The sequence below is a fragment of the Ursus americanus genome, chromosome 5 (assembly GCF_024610735.1).
Source record: "Ursus americanus isolate L20-20 chromosome 5, mUrsAme1.1.p, whole genome shotgun sequence".
NCBI classification, from domain to species: Eukaryota; Metazoa; Chordata; class Mammalia; order Carnivora; family Ursidae; genus Ursus; species Ursus americanus.
The window spans coordinates 71231555-71257059 of NC_142131.1; the positions used below are offsets into that span (position 1 = coordinate 71231555).

The following is a 25505-nucleotide window of genomic DNA, read 5'->3' on the forward strand; positions in this document are numbered from 1 at the left end:
TATAGCTATAGGAAACATTAAATACAGCCCAACTTCTAGTCAGATTAACATAAATACTCACACTGAAGACCATATATCTCAGTTCTTATAACCTGATACACGTGAAACTTTCAGTAGACCATTACAAAGCATGACAAAAGGCAAGAAAAAAACAGTCTACAGAGACAAAGCAATCCTCAGAACCAGATGCAGATATGACACACAGTATTGGAATTATCAAATGGGGAATTTAAGGTAACTGATTGTTAGGAGCTCTAATGGGAAAAGCAGACAACATGCAAAAACAGGTGAGTAATGTAAACAGAGGGATGGAAACTCTAAGAAAATATCAAGAGGGAATACTTGAAATCAAAACAGAAATGAAAAGTGTCTTTGATGAGCTCACCCATGGGCTCAACATGGCCAAGGAAGGAGTCAGTGAGCTTGAAGATAGGACAATAGAAACCTTCCAAACTGAAATGCAAAGAGAAAAGTGAAAAAAAAATCAGAATAGAATATCCAGGAACTGCGGGATAACTTCAAAAGGTGCAATATGAGTAACTGGAATAACAGAAGAAGAAAAAAAAGGAGCAAAAGAAATATTTGAAGCGATAATGGTTGCGAGCTTCCCAAATTAATGACAGATATCAAATCACAGACCCAGGAAGCTCAGAGAACACTAAGCAGAATAAATACCCAAAACACTAAAACCAAAAATAAAAAAACCAAAAACAACCCCTACATCATGACATATTATATTCAAATTAGAGAAAGCCCGAAACAAAGAGAAAATTTTTAACCAGAGTTAAAAAACCAAACAAAATAAGAGTACACTTGTCATGATGAGCACTGTAATGTATAGAATTGTTGAATCACTTACATTGTACACCTGAAACTAAGATAACACTATATTATTTTTTTAAAAGATTTTATTTATTTGAGAGAGAGAAGGAGAGCACAAAGGGAGAGTGAGAGAGAGAATCAGATTCCCTACTGAGCAGAGAGCCCAATGCAGGGCTGGATCTCAAGACCCTGAGATCATGACCTGAACTGAAGGCAGACGCTTAACTGACTGAGCCACCCAAGTGCCCCAACAGTGTATGTTAATTATACTGGAATTAAAATTAAAAATAAAAAAAAAGAAAGCAAAAAACCAAAAAAGACCCCCCCAAAGAAACCCCTTTACGTAGAGGAACAAGGATAAAAAACCATGAAAAGAAGAAGAGAACAAAGTGAAATATTTTAAGTGTTGAGAGAAAAAATTCCCACCAACGCAGAATTCTATAGCCAGCCAAATTATCCTTCAAACTTGAAAGAAGAAATAGATGTTCTCAGACATTCAAAACTTGAAGGAATTCATTGCCAGCAGACTGCCCTACAAAAAATGTTGAAAGATGTTCTCCAGGGAGAAGAAAAATGATCTAGGTCAGAAACTTGGGTCTACATAAAGAAAAGAAATATATTGCAGAAGGAATAAATGAAAGTAAAATAAAATATTTCCTTTAAAAGATTGTTTTTGGAAGTGATGATAATAATCATTGGGTGATTAAACATGTAAGTGAACTGAAGTCAACTGAGTCACAGGAATAGAAGGGAGAAAGTGGGAATGTTCAATTCTACAGTGTCTGCACCACATGTGAAGTAGTATGGGGTCATATGAAGGGGGACTTAGCTAATAATGCATGTTGCAAACTCTAGGGGAATCAGTGAAATTTTTTAAAAAGGAGAGTAATTGATACCCTAAGAGAGGAAATAAAATGGAATCATGTGAATGCTCTAAATTAAAACCAGAGAAGGCCAAAAAAAAGAAGAGAGCAGGCAGGACATAAAGAATAAATGCTGTGAATAGAAAACAGTTGCAAACATGATAGACATTAACCTGACTTCATCAGTAGTGACTTTAAATGTGAATGGTCAAAATATACTAATTAAAAGACAGAGACAAAGTGGATTAGGGAGGAGAAAAGGCCCAACTATGTCAATTCTGTTGCCTACAAGAAATCCGTTTTATTTATTTTTAATTTGAGTATAGTTGACACACAATGTCACATTAGTTTCAGGGGTACAGCATAGTGATTTGACAAGTCTATGCATTATGCTGTGCTCACCACAAGTATAGCTACCATCTGTCCCATTACAGCGTGATTGCAGTATCGCTGACTTTATTCCTTATGCTCTTCTTTTTATTCTTATGACTTTCTCATTCCATAACTCGAGGCCTATATCTCCCTCTGCCTTTCACCCGTTTTACCCATCCCACTCCCCTCTGTAAAGACACAGGTCAGTTAAACCTTCCAATGGCTTTCCATGGCACTGAGAATAAAATCCACGTTCCTGATTAAGGGCTACAAGGCCCCGTGGTCTGGCCTCTGTTACTTCTCTGGCTCCATTTCTTACTGCTCCTTCCCTCCCTTGAACAGTTTGCTCCCAAATGGAATTTTCCACATGTATTTCTACCTCATGACCTTTGTATATGTTGCTTCTTCTAACTGCGATGCTCTTTTCCTCAGATGTCTTACCCCCTTGCTGTCTTTAGGTCATTTTTCAAATGCTACTTCTTCAGAAAGCCTTCTGTACTCCTGTGTTTAAAATCATCACTTTCCTTCCACCTCTCCCTATGTCTTTTCCCTACTGCATTTTTTTTTCACCTTAGCTGTAAACCATCTGATGTTCTTACATCTTACTTTTTTTTTTTTTGTTTCCAAACCATCTTTATGTACTAGAATGAAACTCCATGAGGTGGATTTTTCAAAAAAAAATTATTTGGTAATAATATTTCTCCAGGGCTTAGAGTGATGCTTGGTACAGAGTAGGTCTTGATAAATACGTATTGCACGTTTGAAGGAAAAATGGATATATTGTTGAATGCCATGTCTTCAGTGCCTAAAACAGTGCCTAGAAGAATGGGAGCTGAATAAAATACTTGTTGAATGAGTGAAGGTAACACCTTATTATTAGTTGAGTTTTGGACTCAAACTCTAGTAAACTCCAGGGAGCTAGGCTACCTCATGTGGGGGATTCCTTTCTCTTAGGCAAGTTGGGCCCCAGATGGGCTCAGATCAAATCAGCCTTAAGGCCTGCTCTATCTTTCCCCCAAAGCCCTACCAGCGGTATGCTAGAGCCAGTTTGTACCAGCTCTGGAGAAATTGTTGTTTAATTCTTAGGAATTATACAAGCTAATTGTTACATTTATACTTGGCCACGATGGGAGTATTTATAGCACGGTATTTATACTCCCCATTTTCCCATGCTTCTTCCTCTCTCCTGGGCTTGAAGAGCTAGTCTTTCACTAGAATATCAGTGAGGGGCACGAAGGAGATGGGAGAGAGAGTTTTTTTTTCCCCTTGGTGGTTTTCAAATGGGAACATACATTTTGATTTACCTGGGGAACTTAAAATGCACACACTCACACATAAATATCTAATACTTAGGTTCCATTCCATTTATCTACTGGTAAAAGCAGTGGTATATTCATTGCCTATTGCTGCTGTAACAAATTACCATAAACTTAATGGCTTAAAACAACAAAAACGTATTTTTCTATAGCTGTGAAGAAGATCAGAAGTCTAAAATTAAGGTGTCAGCAGACCTGTGTTCCTTCTGGAGGTATCAGGTGAGAATGTGTTTCCTTGCTTTTGAATGTTTTTTCATCTTCGATAGACTACCTACACTCCTTAGGTGGTGACCCTTCCTTGCTTCACTCCATCCTCTTCCTTGTATTATCACATTTCTTACTACTGATGCTGCAGGTTCTGCCTACCTCTTACAAAGACCTCTTGTGATTACATCGGGTCCACCTGGATGTCCAGGTAATCTTCTCATCTCAAGATCCTTAACGTAATCATATTTGCAAAGTCTCTTTACCAGGTAAGGTGACACATTCACAGGTTTTGGGAATTAGGACATGGTCATCTTGGGACAATTATTCAACCTACCACAAAAGGTTTTCAACCTTGGCTGAACATTAGAATCACATGGGGAACTTAAAAATTCTTATGCCCAGGCAGCATCCCAGAACAATTAAATCAGAATTTCTGGGCTGGGACCTGGTCATCTTATATTAAAAACTCTTCAGATGATTCCAACGTACACATTGTGAAGGTTATAAAACACTGCATTAGAAGTGCCAGGATGGGATCCAAGACGCATAAAAACACCCTCAAAGGTGATATCTGAAGAATACCCTGATTTAGAACTCCTGCCTTTAAAGCCAAGAGGATTTATTAATTTATATTCTGTTGGCTTATCAACCTAGGGAGACTGGGAGCTCCGTAGGTTCAGGGCCATGTTTTGGTCATCTTTGTCACCACAGAATAATATGTGATAAATATTTATTTAATGCATGAATATATTTTCTTAAAAAGTAGTCTTACTTATGCATTGCTTCACCTCAACACTGTCTTCTTTAAGATGCATGCAATCTTTCTACTGTCCATGAACCTGTACAAATTTATTAGGAGTGCCCCAAGACGGGGTAGAGGAGGGCTGAGTCATTTCAGTGGGAGAGGACCATTGTTATCCTTGTCTCGCTTGCCTGGTGACTAACTCATTTTCTTCACACATTTCCTCCTCTACTGTGGGCCCCTCAGTATCTGTCTTCTCCTAGTGCATCTGATGAGACATAGAGTTTATTCATTCACAGCAAGGGTATTGCATATGCCCCAGAAATATGAGTGTAAGAAGTTTAAGAAGATAAGCCCCCATCTAGAGGAGTGATGCAAAATAATCTGTGTCAAGATTTTTCTTTTATTAACCTGGGGCAACCAACTTTTTAAAGGTCTAGGAACTACCCATTCACAGATGTGTATTATCAGGTTTTAAAGGGATATGATTCTACTCTGAGTGGGAGACACCAAGTGCATCAGCAAGCAGAGAAAGCCAGGTGATATTTCAGAGGGATCACCCTTACCCACATTCTCTGGCCACACTGGCCAGTCACTGCTCACTGAATGTTCCAGACAAGGCCAAGTGCCCTTCTGCTTGAAAGCCCTTTGTTGAGCTGGCTGTCTTTGCCTCTAGAATGCTCTTCCCTAAGATACCTGCTTGGCTAAATCCCTTGCCAAGTTCAAGTCCTCCTTCATGAGGTTACCTTCACTATACTCCTGTTCACCTTGCCCTGGTCTACTTTTCTCTTTTTATAAGGTACTAACCACAATCTAGTAACATTTTTTTTAAGATTTTATTTCTTTGAGAGAAACAGAGAGAGAGCATGAGCAGGGGGAGAGGCAGAGGGAGAGGGAGAGGCAGACTCCCCGCTGATCAGAGAGCCCAACGTTGAGCTCGATCCCAGGACCCTGGGATCATGACCTGAGCCAAAGGCAGATGCTTACCGACTGAGCCACCAAGGCTCCCCAATCTAGTAACATTTAAACAGGATGCTCGTTTTTAAATTTCTTTGTCTCCACTTTCTAGAATGTAAGCTCTGCAAAAGCAGGGATCTTAATCTGCTTTGTTCACTGATGTACATCCAGCCCTCGAACAGTTCCTGGAACATACTTGGTGCTCAGTAAATATTTGTTGAATGGACAAGTGAATGAATGAGAGAAAAGGATTCCAACAGCAAACAGAGAAACTAGAGAAACAGAGCACGGTATGGAGGAAACAGGACGCAATGTCCAAGATCTGTGGGAAGAGAGAACACTTAACATCCAAGCCAGCATGAGAAGAAATACAGAGAAGTCAGCTATGAGGAAGGAGGTTGAGATGTCAATGTGGTTTTGATTAAGGTTAAGAGGCAGGAATTATGGTCCAATGGAAGAGACTTATTACTCCTGAGGAATCCAGAAAAAGGCTAAAGATGGTAATTTAACTTGGGAATTGAAGGGGGAAGTGTATAGGTACTAATCATTTATAAGCTAAAAGTTCAGGGCTTTGGAAAGAAGGTAGAGAAGACAAAAGGGCATTTAAGGAGAGTGCTGACAAGCAGTGCCTAGGAAGAATTGTGCTTAATATATTTATACCTGAGCTGTCACCAAAAATGGTAATGGCACGATTGAGTGCTTTAATTAAATCGGAGCTGTGCTGACCGTACAGTGTGAGCGTTAAGTATTGTGGTGTTACAGTGGGATGTGATCTGCGTGAGATTCCCTTGCTCTGGCTGCTCAGCTGACTTGTGTGTGCTCGACTCCTCTGAATAATCAATGCTTGGGGCTGGATGATGGTGCAGAAGGCAATCTAGAGGGACTTGCTCTAGGGATATTGGAAACAGGGGAGCAGGCCAAAGCCAAGGGTAGGCAGTAGCACGGGTACACAGAGACACACACACATTTGCAGGCCTGCATGCACGTTCCCATAATGGCCAATCAGGACCGGTAGCAACCATATTTTATACTATTCCTGTTTGCCTCATGGTCCTTAGCAGAGGGGTAAGTAAGCCCTTGAAATGGATAATGTTGGTTTTTGGGGATGGCTGGGGGTACACAGGGCATTTTTTTTTGCTAAGGGTTCAAGGAGGTTGCTATAGTTCCCTACCCCACCCCATCTTGTGCTGGAAACAAGCAGGCAAACTGACCCCAGGACTATTAGGAAATAGCACCTGATCATGTAAACCTGCTTAGACATCCATGCTACATGTCTTACCAAGGGAAGGAATTTCTTTAAAATCTGCCCACCATGATTGGGTCCTAAGTCAACATGAGCAGCACTTGTCTATTTTTCTTTTCTAGTTTGGGCTAATCTGTTTCTGGTAAGCCCAACAATTTCACCCCCGTCACAGGCTCGGGGATTGGGAAGGGGTGGAGGGTGAGTGGGCTGGAGGGTTAAGGCGAAAGAGGCATGGCTTATGGCTCCAGCTTTCTCCTTCAGTTTATTCTTTAGATGATTCCTTCTGAAATGGCTCTTACAAATAAGCAAGCGGCTGCTAACACTACCATGCAAAGTCTTTTGAAGTTACAACACCCCTTCCTCCTTGATCTCTGAATCTCACTGATGAGCTTTTATCCTTGGCATCCTCCCAATCTTGTTTGGGTTTGATTGCTGACATAATGGATATGTTGTTATTTTCTGTAAACTCTACAAGTAGGTCTTAAATAACCTAATTAGCATTGAAGTTAATTAATAGGGAGGAAATTGGCCTCATGATAAAAAGGACAGATATGTATACAATGTCATTATGCATCGAAGGCTGGAAACTGAAAGAGGAAAATATGGAATGTTGGTTTTTAGGATTAATAAGACGAGGTTCTGTTTATGTACTTACTATGAAGTGGAATACTTACCCTGATGTGAAGAACATTCTGGAAGCAGCCAAAATCCTCTTCATTAGTAAGATGCTATGGGAAGCTTTTCTCTTCTAAGTTATTTACTCTGTAGTGCTTTGGGGAGATAGAATTTTAAAAGCTGGAAGACAGAACATCATGCTCTCTTTGACCCCAGGGCATATACAAAGGGATAAAAAGAGACCAACCTGGATAATATCAGTGGATTAAACACCAAGCACATTAGCCCTTTGGGTAAGCACAGTACTAAAAAAACAGCCAAGAAACGTTTGCTTTGTTGAAACAAAAATACATGGAACTTGTAATGTCAGTCAGGACTCAGTTGCCAAATGCAAGTGTGTTTTTTAGCTCTCTATCTAAAAATTAGGGCAGAAAAATGACACAGTATTCTGGGTGTCATACTGATAATTCTAAACAACGAACACAGACCAGCATGTACAGAACACAGACTGGTTTGTAATTTCATTCTTGCCCCAACAGGGAACCAGAAGGACCCATGTTCTCCCATCCTGTATCCCACCGGGCTTCTGTTGTGAACACTTAATATAAACAATGGACAATTTTACTAGTTTCGTTGAGTTCCGTTAAGAGCTGTCCATTAGTGAGTACGTTAGGCAGGCTGTCTACAAAAAAACATGATGATGGAGGAAATGGAAGACCAAAGACCAGAAACTGCCCCCCGGAATCTGAGGTGGTAGAGACAGATTTTGAGTATGAAAGCAAATCAGGAAATGGAAATGTTTCAGTGGGAAACTTTCCCACTTTAAGGGCAATTTTATCTCATTATTTTAGTTTTTAGTTTTTACTTTTTATTTTTTTTAGCAAAACCCCATTTATTACATTTTATCTCATGCAAGTGTAAACATTTTTGAATATGAATTCCAGACCCCAGTGTAGACCATGAGCGTCCTATCAATGTTTAAAAGTTTCCAGTCTTCCTAAAAGAAGTGTGGTGTTTTGAGCTGATAGATCATCAATGGCCAAGCAACACAGATTTTGATCTGGTGACATGAAATCATTCTGGAAACCTAGAAGTCACTGCACAGCGTCTTTAGCAGGCGGACAGAGTGCCTTGAGGTGGACGAGGACACGCCACTCTGGGAACAGTGAGGCCCCCGCGGCAGTGGCCTCAGACAGTTTTATTTTCAGCAGACTTGAAAAGGTAGAATGAAAATGGTAGCTCTGGATCTGGTCCCAGAGTATCTGAGGGGAAAACTGGCCAGCAAGACGGCTGGGGGAAAGATGCTGGGGGAACAGGATTCAGGAACAAAAATAGATTTGGTTTTTCTGTTTCATCCAATTTCTAGGGAAAACTTTGTGGTTGTGTGTGTGTGTGTGTGTGTGTGCTGAGGAGAGATGAAAAAAGATTTCTTAGTGCCAGGTTGAACGTTTGGCCAGAATAAAACTCACCCTTCAGCTTTAACAATCCAGGCACCTTTAACAAACCCAGGTCTTGATAGGGCAATGGTTGGGACATCTGGCTGCCAGGCGCCATGTCTTGACGCTTAGAAGAGTGGAGTTAAGACTATTGACTTTCTGAAAGAACAGTTTTGCAAAGGCCAGCAATGGTATCTGCATGTGTGAACAGCCTGCTTAGTTTTGAGTTGCTCTCAAGGGCAGTTTTTCAGTCTTCCCACCATCTCTGATGGCAAATGTAAAGATATTTGCAGCTTTATTACACTTTCTTACTTTTTTCCTTTCCCCCCTTTGGCTACTCTTTCAGTTCAGGACATTTATCAGGGCCCATTACCTGCTATTTACATTGGCTTATTACTTAAACCTCCTTGGGCCTTGAAAATGTGAAGTCTTGGGAAGAGACGAATCATAGATTTTTAGGGCTGGAAAGAGACCATGAAGGTCAACATTTATCATTTTTATTTACTATAAGGTTCTTAAGACGTTTTACAAAATCATTGCACCTGTGCTGGAGAATGAAGTGGGACTAAAAAGAAAGACTCTAGCAACTGTGAGGACCGGCTTTGCTCTGGGATCTATATTCCTTATTTTGGGTTTCTACTGTTTTAGAAGTATTAACAGAATCTGATCACCTGGGAGTAACTCCATTTTGTGGAGTCAGTGGGCCTTTTAAGGGTAAGCATGGCGATATGCCAAGCTGCCACCTAGGGGGGTTGCCCTCCTGCACACAGCAAGTGGGCTGTGCGGTGTCTTGGGGAAAGTGATGTTTACCATCAGGTCTTTGATGCTGAAACATAGGGGAGCCCCCATACCTGTGTCTGGCCCCATAACAAGTGGCTGGGCCTCCCCACCCACTTAAAATAGACATGCCCAATTTCCTAGAGAGATTGGAAGGCAGTTTAATAACATTGAAAAAGGGGGACATTTCCTTACCTTTCAGCAGCAAAGAAGAGTGCTGGAATATACTTCTACAATGCCCAGATCTGATACTGAAATTTAGCAAGACTAGATTATTTACTGGGTCATTTGAAGATCTTGCTCAGAAATTGTATCCTATTGTAGACCATCCTGGAAAAGGACTCTGGAGCCTTTCTAACCTAAGGCTCGCCTATACTGGGAGTCAGGATAGTGTGACAATGAGGACTCATGTACACGTATGTGTGCTATCTGTTGAACGGAACTAGAGTTTGTTTGGACCTGCCATCTGGCAGACATGGTGCTAGGCCCTAGAGATGGAGAAACAAAGAAGACTTAGCTCCTGCCTTGTGGGGGGAAAGCAAAAGACAGCTGTAGATGGATGTCCTTCTGCTGATGTCATTCTTGTCACCCTTGGAAGAGTAAATCATTTTTCAGGCACTGAAAGTAGCTCCCTTTTCCTAAAGGTGGGCATAGCCCCAGCTCTCCCTGCCCTGATTTAATTTCCCATACAAGAAAGGCAAGTAGGGTTGATACCCTTTAGTAGGTGAGTGGAAAGCCCTGTTTTCCAGTGTAAGCAATGTAATCAGAAGTCTATGGGGGTGGGGGAGAGAAATCTATGGGGATGCCCCTCCTGCATGACCACAAACAGTATGGTGTGTGGCTCGATTATCTGGGAAAGGAGATGTACTGAAACATTCTGCATGCAGGGGATGAAGAGGAAAACCATTTTTACTATAGGTGATGAGAGTCTCCTAAGAGGAAAAGGGAGTTGAGACCAGGTGTGTAAGGGCAGACACTGAATCATCTCTGACACAGCACTCCTAAATTAGCTAATGCCTGGGGTATGGTGAGTATGGGGTTCGCAAAGCCTTGAGAACCCAAGCCTGGGACATTCTTGACTGAGATTAACTTCCAGGGAGTGGATTCATGCTCCTATGCAATTTCATGGTTGGTCTGTGGAAAGACTTGGAGCCCTACCCCCAACCCTCAGCACAGGACATCCCAGATCAATTAGGAGCAATAGGTGAGCACCTTCTTAGCTTCCAAATCCCACTTCCTCAGCTCACCTGATCCTCTTCTTTTGTATTAGTAGAGGTGTTCCTTCTGCTCTTTGCTTGTGTCGTGCTCTGCCTGGAAGGGTTTTCCTACCTGGGATTAGACCCTACTGTGAGGCAATACCAGATTTGAGGATTGGCAAAATGTGGATGAGAACTCAACTTAGCTTATTTTCACTTTATTTATTATTTATCCAGCAAATGTAGATTCACATTACGTAATAGTATGTATGGTCTACTCTTTCTCTTGTGTGGGAGGGAAACCCAGGAGTTGGATGACAGAATAGGGCCCACTGCCTTTTAAGGCTAGATGTAGGAGAGGCAGCAGGAAACATGACAAGAATTCCTTGTAAGAGGAATTCCAGATTACACCAGTTATATGTTTCTGGGCTTAATCAAGTTTCAGTAGGACCGGATATGGTCTCCCAGGTTCTCTCATCTCGATACCTTCTCATTTCTGAATGTTAGTTGAATCTTCATTTCCTCAGAGAAGGCTTCTCTGATCCCCACTCTGTCCTCCCTTCTCGAGTGATTTATATTTTTACTTATTTATTTTTATTTTTTAATGATAATAATTTTTATTATATTATGTTAGTCACCATACAGTACATCCCTAGTTTTTGATGTAAAGTTCCATGATTCATTATTTGCGTATAAGACCCAGTGCACCATGCAGTATGTGTCCTCCTTACTACCCATCACCAGCCTATCTCATTCCCCCATCCCCCTCCCGTCTGAAGCCCTCAGTTCGAGTGATTTATATAGGGGATTATGTCGCACATCTCCAGGACCGTAAGTTCACATAGTAGACTCAGACGTGGATGGTGTCACTTCGAGTTAGGTAGAACAGCTGCTCTTGGCATAAATCATGAGGCCAATTTATTATCTTACATAAGGAATGTGTGTGTGTGTGTGTGTGTGTGTGTGTGTGTGTGTGTGTACTGGCATTGGGGAACTTGAAGATTGCTTAATTCACCTTGATGATGGCATCAGCCATTGCCTACCTTCTTCAAGTGTGTCATGTTGCTTTCCTGATGGCTCCCAGATGTCTGGCACGACATACACAGTGCAAGAAGAGGGTCTGGCTTTTGCTACATGTCTCTGTGTAAGAGCAGGACGCTGTATCACAGATGTGACCCTAGTCTTATGTTCATATCTCACGAGGCTGTAGGCATATACATGGTAATCACTGCAAGGGGAATTGTGTCATACCTATTGACATAAACCATTGTGGACTTAAATTTGGGTTCACCATAAGATCTCCTCCCTGAGTCACATGGAGGGAAAATACCTGAATAGAACGAAGATGCTGCCACCAAGGAAGAAGAGAGAAGAGGCTTTTGTGCAGGCTACTCCAGTGTTGGTGACATCCCCAGTTGGGGTGGGGGTGGGGGTGGGGATGGGGAACTTTGTAAAAGCTCCTGTAGGACCATGTTTCTTTTCTCCAGGGCATTCCCTCTCAATTTGTCATTATATATTCACTAGTGGTACTGTTGAAGTGGTCTCCTTGGCTCGTCTAAGTCTTCCCTGAGAACAAACTGGTGACTCTCAGTCCCTGGCAGTTTGCATGGGGTCTGGCTCATAAGAGGCACTCAGTAAATACATGTAGAATGTCTGAGCCAATGAGCCATCCTCTTCCTCTGGGGCATGGAAACAGGACTGCCTTCCCCTTCCAGACTCCATTAAATTCCTAGGGATCTTGCACCACATTGGGTGAATCCTCAGGAGGGAGATCCCAAAATTCTACCTATAGTCATTCCTCATTATTTGCAGAGTCTGTATTTGTGAATTTGCTTACTTGCTAAAATGATTTGTACCACCCCCCCCAAATTAATAAAGCACTTTTGCAGTCATTTGCAAACATTGCAGAGTGATCAAAAATGTGAATTTCCTAATCTGCATATTCCTTGCTGATGTAGAATAAGGTGATGCTCTGCCTTTTTGTATCAACTCTCCTGCTGCAAGTGAATGTCCTTTTTATGATCTATTTAGTGCCATGTTTTTCACATTTTTGTGCTTTTTCTTGGTGATTTCACTGTTTAAATGGCTCCCAAGTATAGTACTGAAGTGCTACCTTCAGTATTCCTTAGTGTAAGAAAGCTATAATGTGCTTACAGAGAAAATGCGTGTGTTAGATAAACTTCATCAGGGATGAATTATAGTGTTGTTCACTGTGAGTTCAATGTTAATGAATCACCAATATATATTAAATAAGGTGTCTTTATTTTTATTTTATTTTATTTTTAAAAAGATTTTATTTATTTATTTGACAGAGAAAGAGAAAGCAGCAGAGGGAGAGGGAGAAGCAGACTCCCCACTGAGCAGGGAGCCTGATTCGGGGCTCGATCCCAGCACCCTGGGATCATGACCTGAGCCAAAGGCAGACAACTTAACCAACTGAGCCACCCAGATGTCCCAAATAAGGTGTCTTTAAAGAGCAACACACACAAAACAAGGTAATGCATTGATTAGTTGATGAAAATATTGTAACCAGAGGCTCACAGGAACCTAATCCTGTATTTCCCATAGGAGCAATGGTTTAGTATTTGCTAATTCAGTGTTTATGGCAGCTTTATGGAGCATAACTGCAACAAACAAGGAGAATCAACTGTACTTTTTTTGGGGGGGTAAAGAGTAAATGATAGGACTATATTAGTATTCGTAGATTATAGAAATATTTGTAAAATTAAATGGTTAACACTAAATCTTTGTGTATTCTGTATCAGGAATTACATAGGCATGCTCCTAACATTTTCAGACAAGAGAACAAATGGCTCTTCCAATCTAATTTTTATCTGTCTCTCGTTTTATCCTATACCATGTAGAAACTTATATGCATGTGTGAACAATTAAAATTCCATGTCCAAGCTCCATTCATACTCTCCTGCCAATGTTTGCACCTTGGTGATCTCTGTGATCCAGGGGTGAGTCTGCTGGTGGCATGGTCTGCACTTGGGACTCAGGCCAGGGGAAAGGCCTTTGCAAACCTTGAAAGAGGGCTCAGGGCCACTTCTTACATCCAGTTGTTGGGTCTAGAAGGAGGGGGAGACACAGACATTTGGTGCTTGAGTCCTTCTTCACTTCTCCTAGACTTCTTGACCCCAGGGAAGGTCACAGTCAAAGGAAGGACAGGGTAGGACCCTCCAGAGTATTTGGCCCAGCATAGGAGACCAGGTTTACTAAGTTTAAGGTAAGTACTAGGTATAGAGTATGATATGGCACAAAAGTGGTTATTTCTAATTCCATATTAGACAAGAAACAGGATATTCCTTATGGAGAAGCAGTGCTTGAAGTGTTTTGAGAGATGGCTAGGAACTTTTCAGGTGTGTGGAGATAAGGACTGGGTTGAGAGGAGAAAAATTTTCAGGCCGAACCAAGTAATATGATAGTGTTTTCAGTGAGCTGTGAGTAATTCTGTAGGGCTTCAGCATCCTTTGAGAGGCGCGGAGGCCCACATGATGGCAGGGGCTGGGTCATGGAGGGCATTGCATGCTGAATTGCAGGGTTTCTTCTTTATCTTGCTGTGCTGGGGAATTATTGAGTGACACGATCCCATCTCTGTTTTAGTTATAGCAATATGCATGTTGGATTGGAGATGCATGGGATGGAAGTCGGACTTTGGAAGTAGCTATGGGTATATTGTAATTTTTCCAGATGAAAGGTGAAGAAGGGCTGAACCTCGGTCCTAGCCCTGTGGGGTAATGAAAAAGAACATGATCAAGAATGATGAAAATACATTTCTTATGTAAAAGGAACCAACCCAAGTGTTTTACAGATAGGATTTAATCCTTATGTCAACCCCGAGCAACAGGTGCTATTATTTACCTCTATTTTATAGATGGAGAAGTTCAGGCAGAGAAGGGTTAAATAAACCACTTCTATGGACTGAATGTGTGTATTTCCTCAAAATTCATTATGTCGAAGTCCTAATCTCCATTGTGATGGTATTTGGAGGTGGGGTCTTTGGGAGGTGATTAGGAGTAGGGAGGTCATGAGAATGGAGCCCCCATGATAAGAAGAAGAGGAGTCCAGAGCTTCCTCTCGCCCCCATGTGAGAATACAGCGAGAAGACAGCCATGTGTAAACCAGAAGAGAGGCCTCACCAAGAACATTGCTGGCCCCTGATGTCAGACTTTCAGCCTCTAGAACTGTGAGAAATAAATGTTTGTTGTTGAAGGCACCCAACCTAGGGTATTTTTCTTACAGCAGCCTAAGCTAAGATACTGCTCAAGGTCATATTGCTAGTGAGCGGTGGAGTCAGGATTTTAACTAGCTATGACTCTTATCTCCTTTCCCCACATCTCTAAATCCAAAGGGGCTGGGAAGAACCAGCTTTTCATCTCCCCCTTTGTTTTGTGGGACATTCTCTGTGTCATAGTCACCTCCATAATGTTGTTATGTTCTCAACTCCCCTTTCTGGAGCTAAGGGGGAAATGAAAATAACATTGAGTCTTCCACTGATACCACTGATGGAAGCCTGTGTTTCAGATTAAAGACGGCCATTCATTGATATAAGCCACCAGAATCCTTGAAGGAAAGATAAGACAACCATAAAACTCTACAAACACGTATGTAATAAAGCTGTCCTAAATCTTGTAAAGTCATTTTAAAAAAAGATTTCATTTATTTATTTTAGAGAGAGAGAGTGGGGGTGAGGGGCAGAGGGAGAGGAAGAGAATATCTTAAACAGACTCCACACTGAGGGCAGAGCCCGATGCAGGGCTCGGTCTCATGACCCTGAGATCATGACTTGAGCCAAAATCAAGAGGAGGGCACATAACCAACTGCACCACCCAGGCGCCCCTTTATAAAGTCATTTTTTTAAAAGATTTTATTTATTTATTTGACAGAGAGAGATAGCCAGCGAGAGAGGGAACACAAGCAGGGGGAGTGGGAGAGGAAGAAGCAGGCTCCCAGCGGAAAAGCCTGACGTGGGGCTCAATCCCAGAACACTGGGATCACGCTCTGAGCCGAAGGCAGACGCCTAACGACTGCGCCACCCAGGCGCCCCAATATAAAGTCATTTTAATGCACTTTATACCTTACTTAGTATATGTGAGGAATTCCACAGTATCGTAAGTGTTACTTTAGCATATGAAAGGACACTCAATTATGTCATAAATTGGAACTCTTTAAAACCAATGTGCTAACATAATAAGCATTCATTAAATATTTAATTAGCAGGCATTTAGCCTGCTTTTTAGAATGTGGTTATGTCTCCTATGGGCAGGATAGTCATTAATACATACTCTTACTAACAATGTGTTTCTAAAAATGTTACTTAGCTTTCTGTACCTAAGATGCCCAATTTGTTTGTAAGATGGGCGTATCAATAATCCTACGTCACCGGGTTATCGTGAGGATGTGATTAGAACAGCACCCAGCACATAGTAGGCACTATATTAACATTCACTACATTCATTATGATTTGGGCAGGCTGAATCTTAACCTCTTAACCAATGCTTTCCTTCACTGCTGCAAACATGGGTGTTGAAGTTTATCTTTTTTTGATCATTATTCTTTTTATTATTATTATTTTTTATTATATGTCATTGCAGAAGCTGACATTTGAGATCACCTATGATGCTTGAGGTTGTGAGAGTTTGGAAAACAAAAGTAATGTGGCTTAAAGTACAGTTTCATTCCTATTGCTTCATTGTTTTTTAGGTGTCTGAGGTCCTATCCGCTCTGGAATGCCATGATTCTTTCTTTCTCTCAAATTCTTTGAGCACTAAATAATTCAGGCATTACAATGATTTTTGGTCATTTTCTAATGATTTGTATATAGAATTCTTTCAAATGGTGGAAGATATGGTGTCATAGCATTTGCTAATCACAGCTACACCCTCAAAGGTTGTATCAAAGATGCGAAAAGTTGGAAGACACAAATGTTGGGTGTGGAAGGAGAGAGCATTAAACCATCTTCTTGTTTAAATTTGCATTTCTGGGATTATTAGTGAGGTGGGCCCCTCCTCCCTTTTATCGGTTCTCTATTTGATTATTTTCTTTTCTAAGTTCTCTGTTCCTGTCCTTGTCCATTCATCTGTTGGGGTTTTTACCAGTTTGCACCTTGATTTAACATGAGCTCCTCGAAATTATCAAAACCTTATTGGTCATATTTACAGCAAATATTTGCTTTTACCAGTTATCTTTTGAGTTCAGAAATGAAAAAGTTTCGAAATTTTCCATAACCAAATCTACTGACCATGTGTTCTGAGACCGCTTATGTTGCTTTAAAGATCAGACAAGTTTCCCTTCCCTTCGTTCGGCAGAGTGACTTACATTATTCCAAAGTTGGTGAATTTTGACTCTTTGAAACATTTAACTCTTTTATATCTTTGGAGCTTATACTGCTCATTGATTGAGATATATGAGACCACTTAATGAATTTGTGGTTTGTTTTTAGAAAGGGACAGAGAGAGAGGGTGATAGGTGGGGCAGAGGGAGAGAGAGAATCTCAAGCAGACTCTGTGCTGAGTATGGAGCCCAACGAGGGGCTGGATTCCACAAGCCCGAGATCCTGACCTGAGCTGAAATTAAGAGTTGGTTGCTTAACCAACTGAGCCACCCTGATGCCCCTGGGTTGTTGTTGTTTTTTTTTTTTTTTTAAATCACATTTGCTCTGTTCCTGCGCTATCCAACGCTGTAGCTTATGTTATATGTGACCCTCAAGCACCTGAAATATGGCCAGGCCATGCTGAGCTGTGCTGTAAGTGTAAAATGTATACTGGGGGCGCCTGGGTAGCGCAGTCGTTAAAGCGTCTGCCTTCGGCTCAGGGCGTGATCCCGGCGTGCCGGGATCGAGTCCCACATCGGGCTCCTCCGCTGGGAGCCTGCTTCTTCCTCTCTCACTCGCCTGCTGTGTTCCCTCTCTCGCTGGCTGTCTCTATGTCACATAAATAAATAAAATCTTTAAAAAAAAATGTATACTGGACTTCAAGTCCTTAGAACAACAGCAATAGCAACAGAATGTAAAACACCTCAATAATGTCTTGATATTTATGACATGTAAAAGTGATAATATTTTGGGTCTAACAAAAATATATGTAATATATTAATGACATATAAATAGTATATTTGACATTATTCAAATTAACTTCACTTTTTCCTTACTTTTTAAAAACGAGAGTTTTAGAGAAATTTCAATTCTCTATGTGGCTCATACTGCATTTCTGTTGGATAGCAGCGCCATACACTGGGTTTCTTTCTTTCTTTCTTTCTTTCTTTCTTTCTTTCTTTCTTTCTTTCTTTCTTTCTTTCTTTCTTTCTTTCTTTCTTTTCCTTCCTTCCTTCCTTCCTTCCTTCCTTCCTTCCTTCCCTCCCTCCCTCCCTCCCTCCCTCCCTCCCTCCTTTCTTTCTTTCTTTCTTTCTTTCTTTCTTTCTTTCTTTCTTTCTTTCTTTCTTTCTTTTCTTTATTTGAGAGAGAGCAAGAGTAAGAGAGAGAGAGAGAGCATGTACAAAAGGAGTGGGAGAAGCAGAGTCCCGGCTGAGCAAGGACCCTGTTGCAGGGCTCGATCCCAGGACCCTGGGATCATGACCTGAGCTGAAGGCAGACGCTTAACCAACTGAGTCACCTAGGCGCCCCTAGGTTTGGTTTCTATACAGTTGATTTTTTTCTTAATCCTGCTTGCAAATTCAATGATGGTAGCTTTATAATATGTTTTCAGTCTGGTTAAACTAATTTCTTTTCTATTCTTTACCATTTTCTTTCTTCTTCCTCCTTCTCCTCCTCCTCTTCTTCTTCTTCTTTTTTTTTGCCTGTTTGTTTTTCTAGACGACTAAAACATTTTTGCCAAGTTTCCATATTAAATCCCTCTGAGTCTTTGATTTAAATCACACAAAATTTGTAAAGTGATTTTGAAAAAAGTGACATCTTTACAAGACTGTCTTTTTTTTTCCCCAAGGAAATAACATCTCTTTTCATTTTTGTCTTCTGTGTTTACATTTCTCCAGCAACCTATCTGTTGTTTTTTTTTTCCCCTTATAAATGATACACATTTTTTTCTTTGGATTATTGTTAGGTATCATGTTTTTATCGATGTTGTAAATATGAGTTATTATTATTCCAATACACTTTCTAACTGGTTTATGTTAGTTTGCAAGGAGTGACCTTTAAAAATGAACCTTGTAACTATTTTTACTGAGCTTTTGAAAAATTAATTCTAATAGTTTTTCAGCTGATTCTCTTGAGTTATTCTCATTTCAAATTAAAATGCTGTTTTTCACAGTAAGCTCTAAATCAGCTTCTATAGTTCTCTCCCAATTCTAGCTGTCAAAGCTGATTTTAGAAAAAAGTGGAATGTTTAAGTATAAACTCCTCTTGTTTATTTTAGATGCAGTTTTTAAAAAAAAATTTTATTATGTTAGTCACCATACAGTACATCCTTAGTTTTTGATGTAGTGTTCCATGATTCATTATTTGCGTGTAACACCCAGTGTACCATGCAATATGTGCCCTCCTTAATACCCATCACCGGCCTGTCCCAGTCCCCCACACCCCTCCCCTCTGAGGCCCTCAGTTTGTTTCCCAGAGTCCATAGTCTCTTGTGGTTCATTCCCCCTTCTGTTTACCCCCCCTTCATTCTTCCCTTCCTTCTCCTACCGATCTTCCTGCTATTTCTCATGTTCCATAAATGAGTGAAACCATATGATAATTGTCTTTCTCTGCTTGGCTTATTTCACTTAGCATAATCTCCTCCCGTCCCGTCCATGTTGCTGAAAATGTTGGGTAGTCGTTCTTTCTGATGGTTGAGTAATATTCCACTGTTATACAGATACAGTTTTATCAGAATTTATCTGTAATATTGGAAATCACAGAGATAGAATGTTTTCTTGTGTGTCTTTCTTGTTTCCAAGGACTTGATCCAAGGGTTAGGGACAAGTGGCATAGGATTCAGCCAGCATAGCTAGTAAATTCACAGCGTGGGCATGTGCATAAGACTAGTTGTAAGGAAACGTTTTTGACTTCTGATAGTTGCCTTTCGCCAGGCATTTTTACATTCATTACCCCAGATGGTTACAATGGCTAGCTGAATTATCTTCTCAATTGGGATTTCACCTTGAAACTCTCAGCTTTTTTCTTGGATTTCTGAGAGCCTGGGGCTTACGTTTCATTCTTGCTACATGATTATAGGAATTCAATTTTTATTTGGTCTTAAACATCTTTCCTTTCTGCTCTCTGCCCATATCCTTTTACAAATGCCTTTCTTTCTTTTTTGGCTAGCATGAATAACACTTTTATTTCATTCAAAAATAGTAGTTTATTTTTAATAAAAATCTTTGAGCACAAAATTGCTCAGGTACTATGATGATTTTAGTCCTCTCTGAATCAACTCATATACAGAATTATTTCCAATCACAGAAATTATGATGATGTTGCATTCCATCATAAGAACTGCAGCAATACAGGACAAAGGCAAGAAAGTAAAGAACCCGGGGCACCTGGGTGGCTCAGTTGGTTAAGCATCTGCCTTCAGCTGAGGTCATGATCCTGGTGCCCCGGGATGGAGCCCCACATCAGGCTCCCTGCTCAGCAAGGAGCCTGCTTCTCCCTCTGCTCCTCACCCTGCTTGTGCTTGCTCTCTCTCTCTCAAATAAATAAATAAAATCTTAAAAAGGAAGGAAGGAAGGAAGGAAGGAAGGAAGGAAGGAAGGAAGGAAGGGTGGGAGGGAGGGAGGGAGGGAGGGAAGAACCTGAGGGTAGGGACACGTCCTCATTAGAAGGAGTGGTGGTAATCAGCACTATCTGAGGTCAAACCAAATTAATACCATCTTGCAAAAGATAGCACATATTTGTAGATTACCTTCAACCCTTGCCTTAAGGGGGAAAATTAAGTTTCTCTGTTGATGTATTTAAACAAAGTTGCATGGTTACCCATAACAAAATGTTTCCTCTCTAGGTAACTTATGGGGCAAAAGACAGGCTCCAGACTTCTGATATGTCTGTGTGGGCATGCACCAGCTTTCCCCACCCACTGCCCCACCGGATTTCCATCAGAGTACTGACACATGGCTGGCGGAAAACCCCTTAGTCTGCTGGTGTGGATTTTAGCATCTTTACGTGGAGGCCTCCTCATTGGGTCCTTTTGTTAGTCCCCGCCTGGTGTCAAAGGGAAAACATGAATCTGACATTTGGAAACATGAGATAGCTGTTAGTTTTTATATGCTGTGAAAGTTTACGTGCAGCACACACACACACAGAGGCACATTGTGTGATGTAGAATGAAATCTTTAATGAAAAGTGTTATATTGACAGAGTGCAGGTGCGTGTGTGTGTGTGCGTGTGTGTGTGTGTGCGTGGGTGTGGTGAAGCCGTACCATTCCAACCTACTGGGATTTTTTTTTAAATGTTTTTTTATTATATTATGTTAGTCACCATACAGTACATCCCTGGTTTCTGATGTAAAGTTCGATGATTCATTAACCTACTGGGATTTTTATGTAAAGAGAGATTATTTATATGTGGTTGGTATGTGGAATGTGACTCTTGCCAAGTCCTCTAGTTGGCTAGCTTATTTCCTGGACAATACAATTAGAAAAGCAAAAACCCATAGAATTTAAGGTGTTACACATCTCTTCAGCTCCGAGTGAGAAATCATTTTACATGAGACAAGAAAATATTCATTTGTATTCTAAGCAGAGATGGAAAAATATCTTATAAATTTTTAATCCACCCAGTGGCATGTATTATCCTGAGCTATTGTCCTGGGTCAGGCTGCATTTTCCACCTGCTTGTTCTCCATTTGGTAAGTCAGCTACTGTGATGTGAAAGACAGAGCCACTCCTACCCACCCACCCCCAACTCCCAACCTCAAGAAATACCAAAATGATGGGTTTTAATGAAGGGGTAAAATTACTGGAGTTTATTCTTATTCATATCCTTTTCCCCCAGTGAGCTTCACTGAAGCAGTATAGATTTTTCTTTCCTCCACCCCAACACTGAACTCAAAATGTATTCTAAACTGAAAGAAAAAAAAAACACCTCACAGTAAAGAAAGGAAAGTACATATATTTTAGTTGGAGTATATTTTAGAACAGAATATAATATATTACTGCAATAGCAAGATTCATGACACTGGCTACCTCTAAGATATGAAAAATTGAAAGCATCATCAATAATTATCAATTATTAATTTTAAATGACCAATATTATTTATTAAGATTAAGCATAGCCTTAATGAAATACATTTTCTTATAATTATTAAATTCTACTGCAGAAATAAATCTTGACTAATTGAATCTAAATGTTTACAGAATAAATTCTCGAAGTTACTACAAAGACCTATAATATCAAATAATTATTTTTTCTCATTTATGGCAGACGTAGGAGATCGAAATATCTTAGGAAATGTCATAGGTGAGTGTGAAACTATCTTGCAACCAAAAGACAAATGAGGATATAAGGTTCTGGGATTACTTTTGCTAGGATTGTTTAGATAGTTCAGGTATGCACTTTACATATTTTAGGTGGAGTTTGTGTATTTCAGGGAGAATTTATGTAGTTCAGGTTTAGAGTATTTACCCACTGGATGTGTGTCTGCACTTAATAGTGCAGTAGAAATAACACCCTCTACATTGTTGAGTGGTAGGGGCGCCTGGGGGACTCAGTTGGTGGAGCATCCAACTCTTTTTTTTTTTTTTTTAAAGATTTTTATTTATTTATTTGTCAGAGAGAGAGAGCACAAGCAGGGGGAGCAGGAGAAGGAGAAGCAGGCTCCCTGCCAAGCAAGGAATCCAATGCGGGGCTTGATCCTAGGACTCTGGGATCATGACCTGAGCAAAGACAGACGCTTAACTGACCGAGCCACCCAGGCGCCCCAAGTGTCCAACTCTTGATTTCAGCTCAGGTCATGATCTCAGGCTCCTGAAATTGAGCCCTGCATCAGGCTCCCTGCTCAGCAGGGAATCTGCGTATCCCTCTGCCTGTGTCTCTCTGCCCACTCATACTCTCTCTCTCTCTCTCAAATACATAAATAAAAATCTTTAAAAAAAGACTCTGCCCCTCCCCCCCTGAAAAAAGAAAAAAAAATAGTTGAGTGGCTAAAATTCTTTAAACTCTGTCCTACACCAATTTCTCTACTGTGATTTAGTGACTTAGGGCATAATGTAGTGCTAATATACTTATTCAGGCTTTTCTGTCAAGGATTAGGGATATTTTCAGAGGATGGAGGAGGGTTTCTCTGGGAACATAACTGAAGGAGGAGTCAGGATGAATATTTCCAGCCGGAAATGTCTTGTTGAATGATTCTGCCCCTGACGTTCCTTCTGTGAACTGTGAGGATGGTGGCCGCGAGAGAAACATGTTTTTTTTTTTTAAGATTTTATTTATCTATTTGACAGAGAGAAAGACAGCCAGCGAGAGAGCAAACACAAGCAGATGGAGGGGGAGAGGAAGAAGCAGGCTTCCCACTGAGCAGGGAGCCCGATGCGGGGCTCGGTCCCAAGACTCTGGGATCACGTCCTGAGCCGAAGGCAGATGCTTAACGACTGAGCCACCCAGGTGCCCTGAGAAACATGTTTTTGTTAGAGTGAGGCTTTCTTAAAAAGAGCATTGTTATAAAATAGCGTTTGGCAGTAAAACTCAATTTGCAGTAAAATATATTTAAAACTGTACTGATTAAAGTTCTCCGGGCATCAGGGGTTATGACATTCTTCTCTGAGGAAGAAGGTCAGAATTTCAGTGGTGCCAGAAATTAAGACCTACTGAAGTGTGAGGTCATGGGAATGGCCTGGTCCACAGTAGGAAGGGGAACCCCCTGATGGCCAAGAGGACCTTTGATATTTTGCCCCCAGCAGGCTCTGCCTCACCTCTATTTCTGATCTCAGACGGAATAACCTTCCAACTCACCTAATTTGTGGTCCAGCATACTCTTCCTGCTGGCTACCTCCAATTCAAATGAGAATGGCTAGATAATTAAGCCCTTTCTTAGGCTGCCTCATGCCTGGCCTTTGTGACCCTGCAGCCCCTTTGCCATCATCCCCTGAGTTTGCTGGGGTGGAATTTTGGCCTCCTTACATTGAGGTCTCCTCCATGGGTGCCTGTGTTAGTCCCCGCCCCGTGCCAAGCAAACAGCTCCCTTAACACTGGACATGCCCAGATGATTAAAGCACCATAAATTACACCCCAAAGCGACCTTCTACCTGACTGCCTCCTCCCCTTAGCTCGTTCACCTGCTTCGACCCCGTCTGCATAGCAGTTCTTCATGCTACGTTCTCAGAGAGGTTATTTACTCGGCATGCCCAATGAGACTGCGCCTTACGTAGTAAGTTCTCGGACTCGGAGATATGCCTGAGAGGACAGACTTTTCAGCTGCTGAAAGAATTAACCTTTGAGCTGAAGTTGGCCCGTCTTACTGGATATGCTTTTGCAGCCATGTCTGTGACCATTTCGGAATGTCACAGTGGTACCCGGAGACTCTGACATTCCCCACGATAGATCCGCGTCGCTGTTCGGAGTGACCAGGAGGTGAGTAACACTGTGTGTCAGCTGGGTAGTTAAGTCTGCTGATTTATTACTCACCTCCATCATGTATGGAAACCGGAGAAAGGAGTGATGGCGATAATCAGAATCCCCTCGTCATTTCAGACCTCATTTGGGTGAGTTCCACCTACCGTCTGGCTCCTAGAGGGGAGAAGAAGTCAATGGGTCAGGCCGTGGTCTCATTAGACTCTCCGGATATTGAGATCCTTGGGTGTGAGAGAAACTGTTTCTTCGTTTTATAACCGTGTACGGAGTGGTTTAGACAGATCTGCAAGGATATCTAGGCTCGGCCCAGGGTTGGTGTTCAAAAATTCTAATTCTGCTTAATGGTTCTTGCCTCGTTTGTGTGTGTCTGCTGGATGCATTTATTCACCTGGATAGCACCCAGATACTCCCCGCTGCTGAGCTTTCTCTCTCCAGGTTACATACGACGCACAGAGGGGGCCCTCTTACAACCTTAAACACCACCCTTCTCTGCTCTTCTCCTTTTGTCCCCATGTATTTTCATTTTGTTCTTCCTTGCTTCTCCGTCACGGGGTGGAGGACTTGGCCCCACTGGATGGCACTGAGCGAGGAGGACGCGAGATGGCAGCACGAAGTAGGAGAAAGGCCTTCAGAGCTGGCACAGCTGCAGAATCTTTATATTCAAAAGGCACCTCTTGAACGTGGATCAAGTGGCGGTTGTACGTTGCACTCCTTTTGCCGGCACTTGAGGATATCGTGGTGATGGCGGGGTGAGAAAGGGGAATGGGAAGATGGAACAGAGCAGGCTCAGGATCCCCTCAGACACAAAATACGAAAGCAGTGATTTCACAAAAATACTGCATGAAAAATTCTGAGCGTGGAATTCTCCTATGTTACCCCGGAGCCCTCACTTAAAATGGGAAAGGACACAGACCCTTTGGCTCTCCGGGCTTGCACCTGCCCCTCCACAGTGAAGCAGGGTCTTAGAATTGAAGGTGTGTGGAGAGGAGGAAAGGCCTAGCCAGGGGCAGGAGGAAATGACAGCCTCCTGCGGCTGTGGGGAAGGAACTGTATGGGGGCTGCCTGCGGATTCGTCTGAAATTCTGCGTTACTCCCCCGAATGAGAGGGAGCTGAACAGTCTATTCAATGATCTACTGAAAAAGAAGTTCACGGGGAGAAAGTTGTCAACTCTTTGGCTTCTGCTGCTGTTTATAGTTGAATCTGGAACAAGACGGTGTAGATTTTAACCCCAAATGATCGGATTTTAATTTCAGCAGATTGCCATGGCGCAGCGCTCGAGAGAGCTCCTTGCTGTCGTGAGTCCTGCGTCTTGCAAAGCAAGATGTGGTCGCCAGGGCACAGATCTTGGAGTTAGAGTCCCAGCCTCCTAGCTTGCTCTTCCCCAGGGAGCCCCTGCACCTCTCTGGATCTCAGTTTTCCCGGAGCGTTGGCACGTTGGGATACTGACAACCCCA

General features: G+C 41.7%; 1 long non-coding RNA gene across 4 annotated transcripts in view; it reads left to right on the forward strand.

Moving 5' to 3' along the window:
- Positions 1 to 25505, forward strand: part of LOC123790434 (uncharacterized) — a 347714-nt gene that overhangs the window by 108842 nt on the left and 213367 nt on the right. For all 4 annotated transcript variants that reach the window (XR_006779089.2, XR_006779088.2, XR_015724598.1 and 1 more), the window contains one exon: positions 12859 to 13041. This is a non-coding gene — a long non-coding RNA (uncharacterized LOC123790434). The remainder of the gene's footprint in view (positions 1 to 12858; positions 13042 to 25505) is intronic.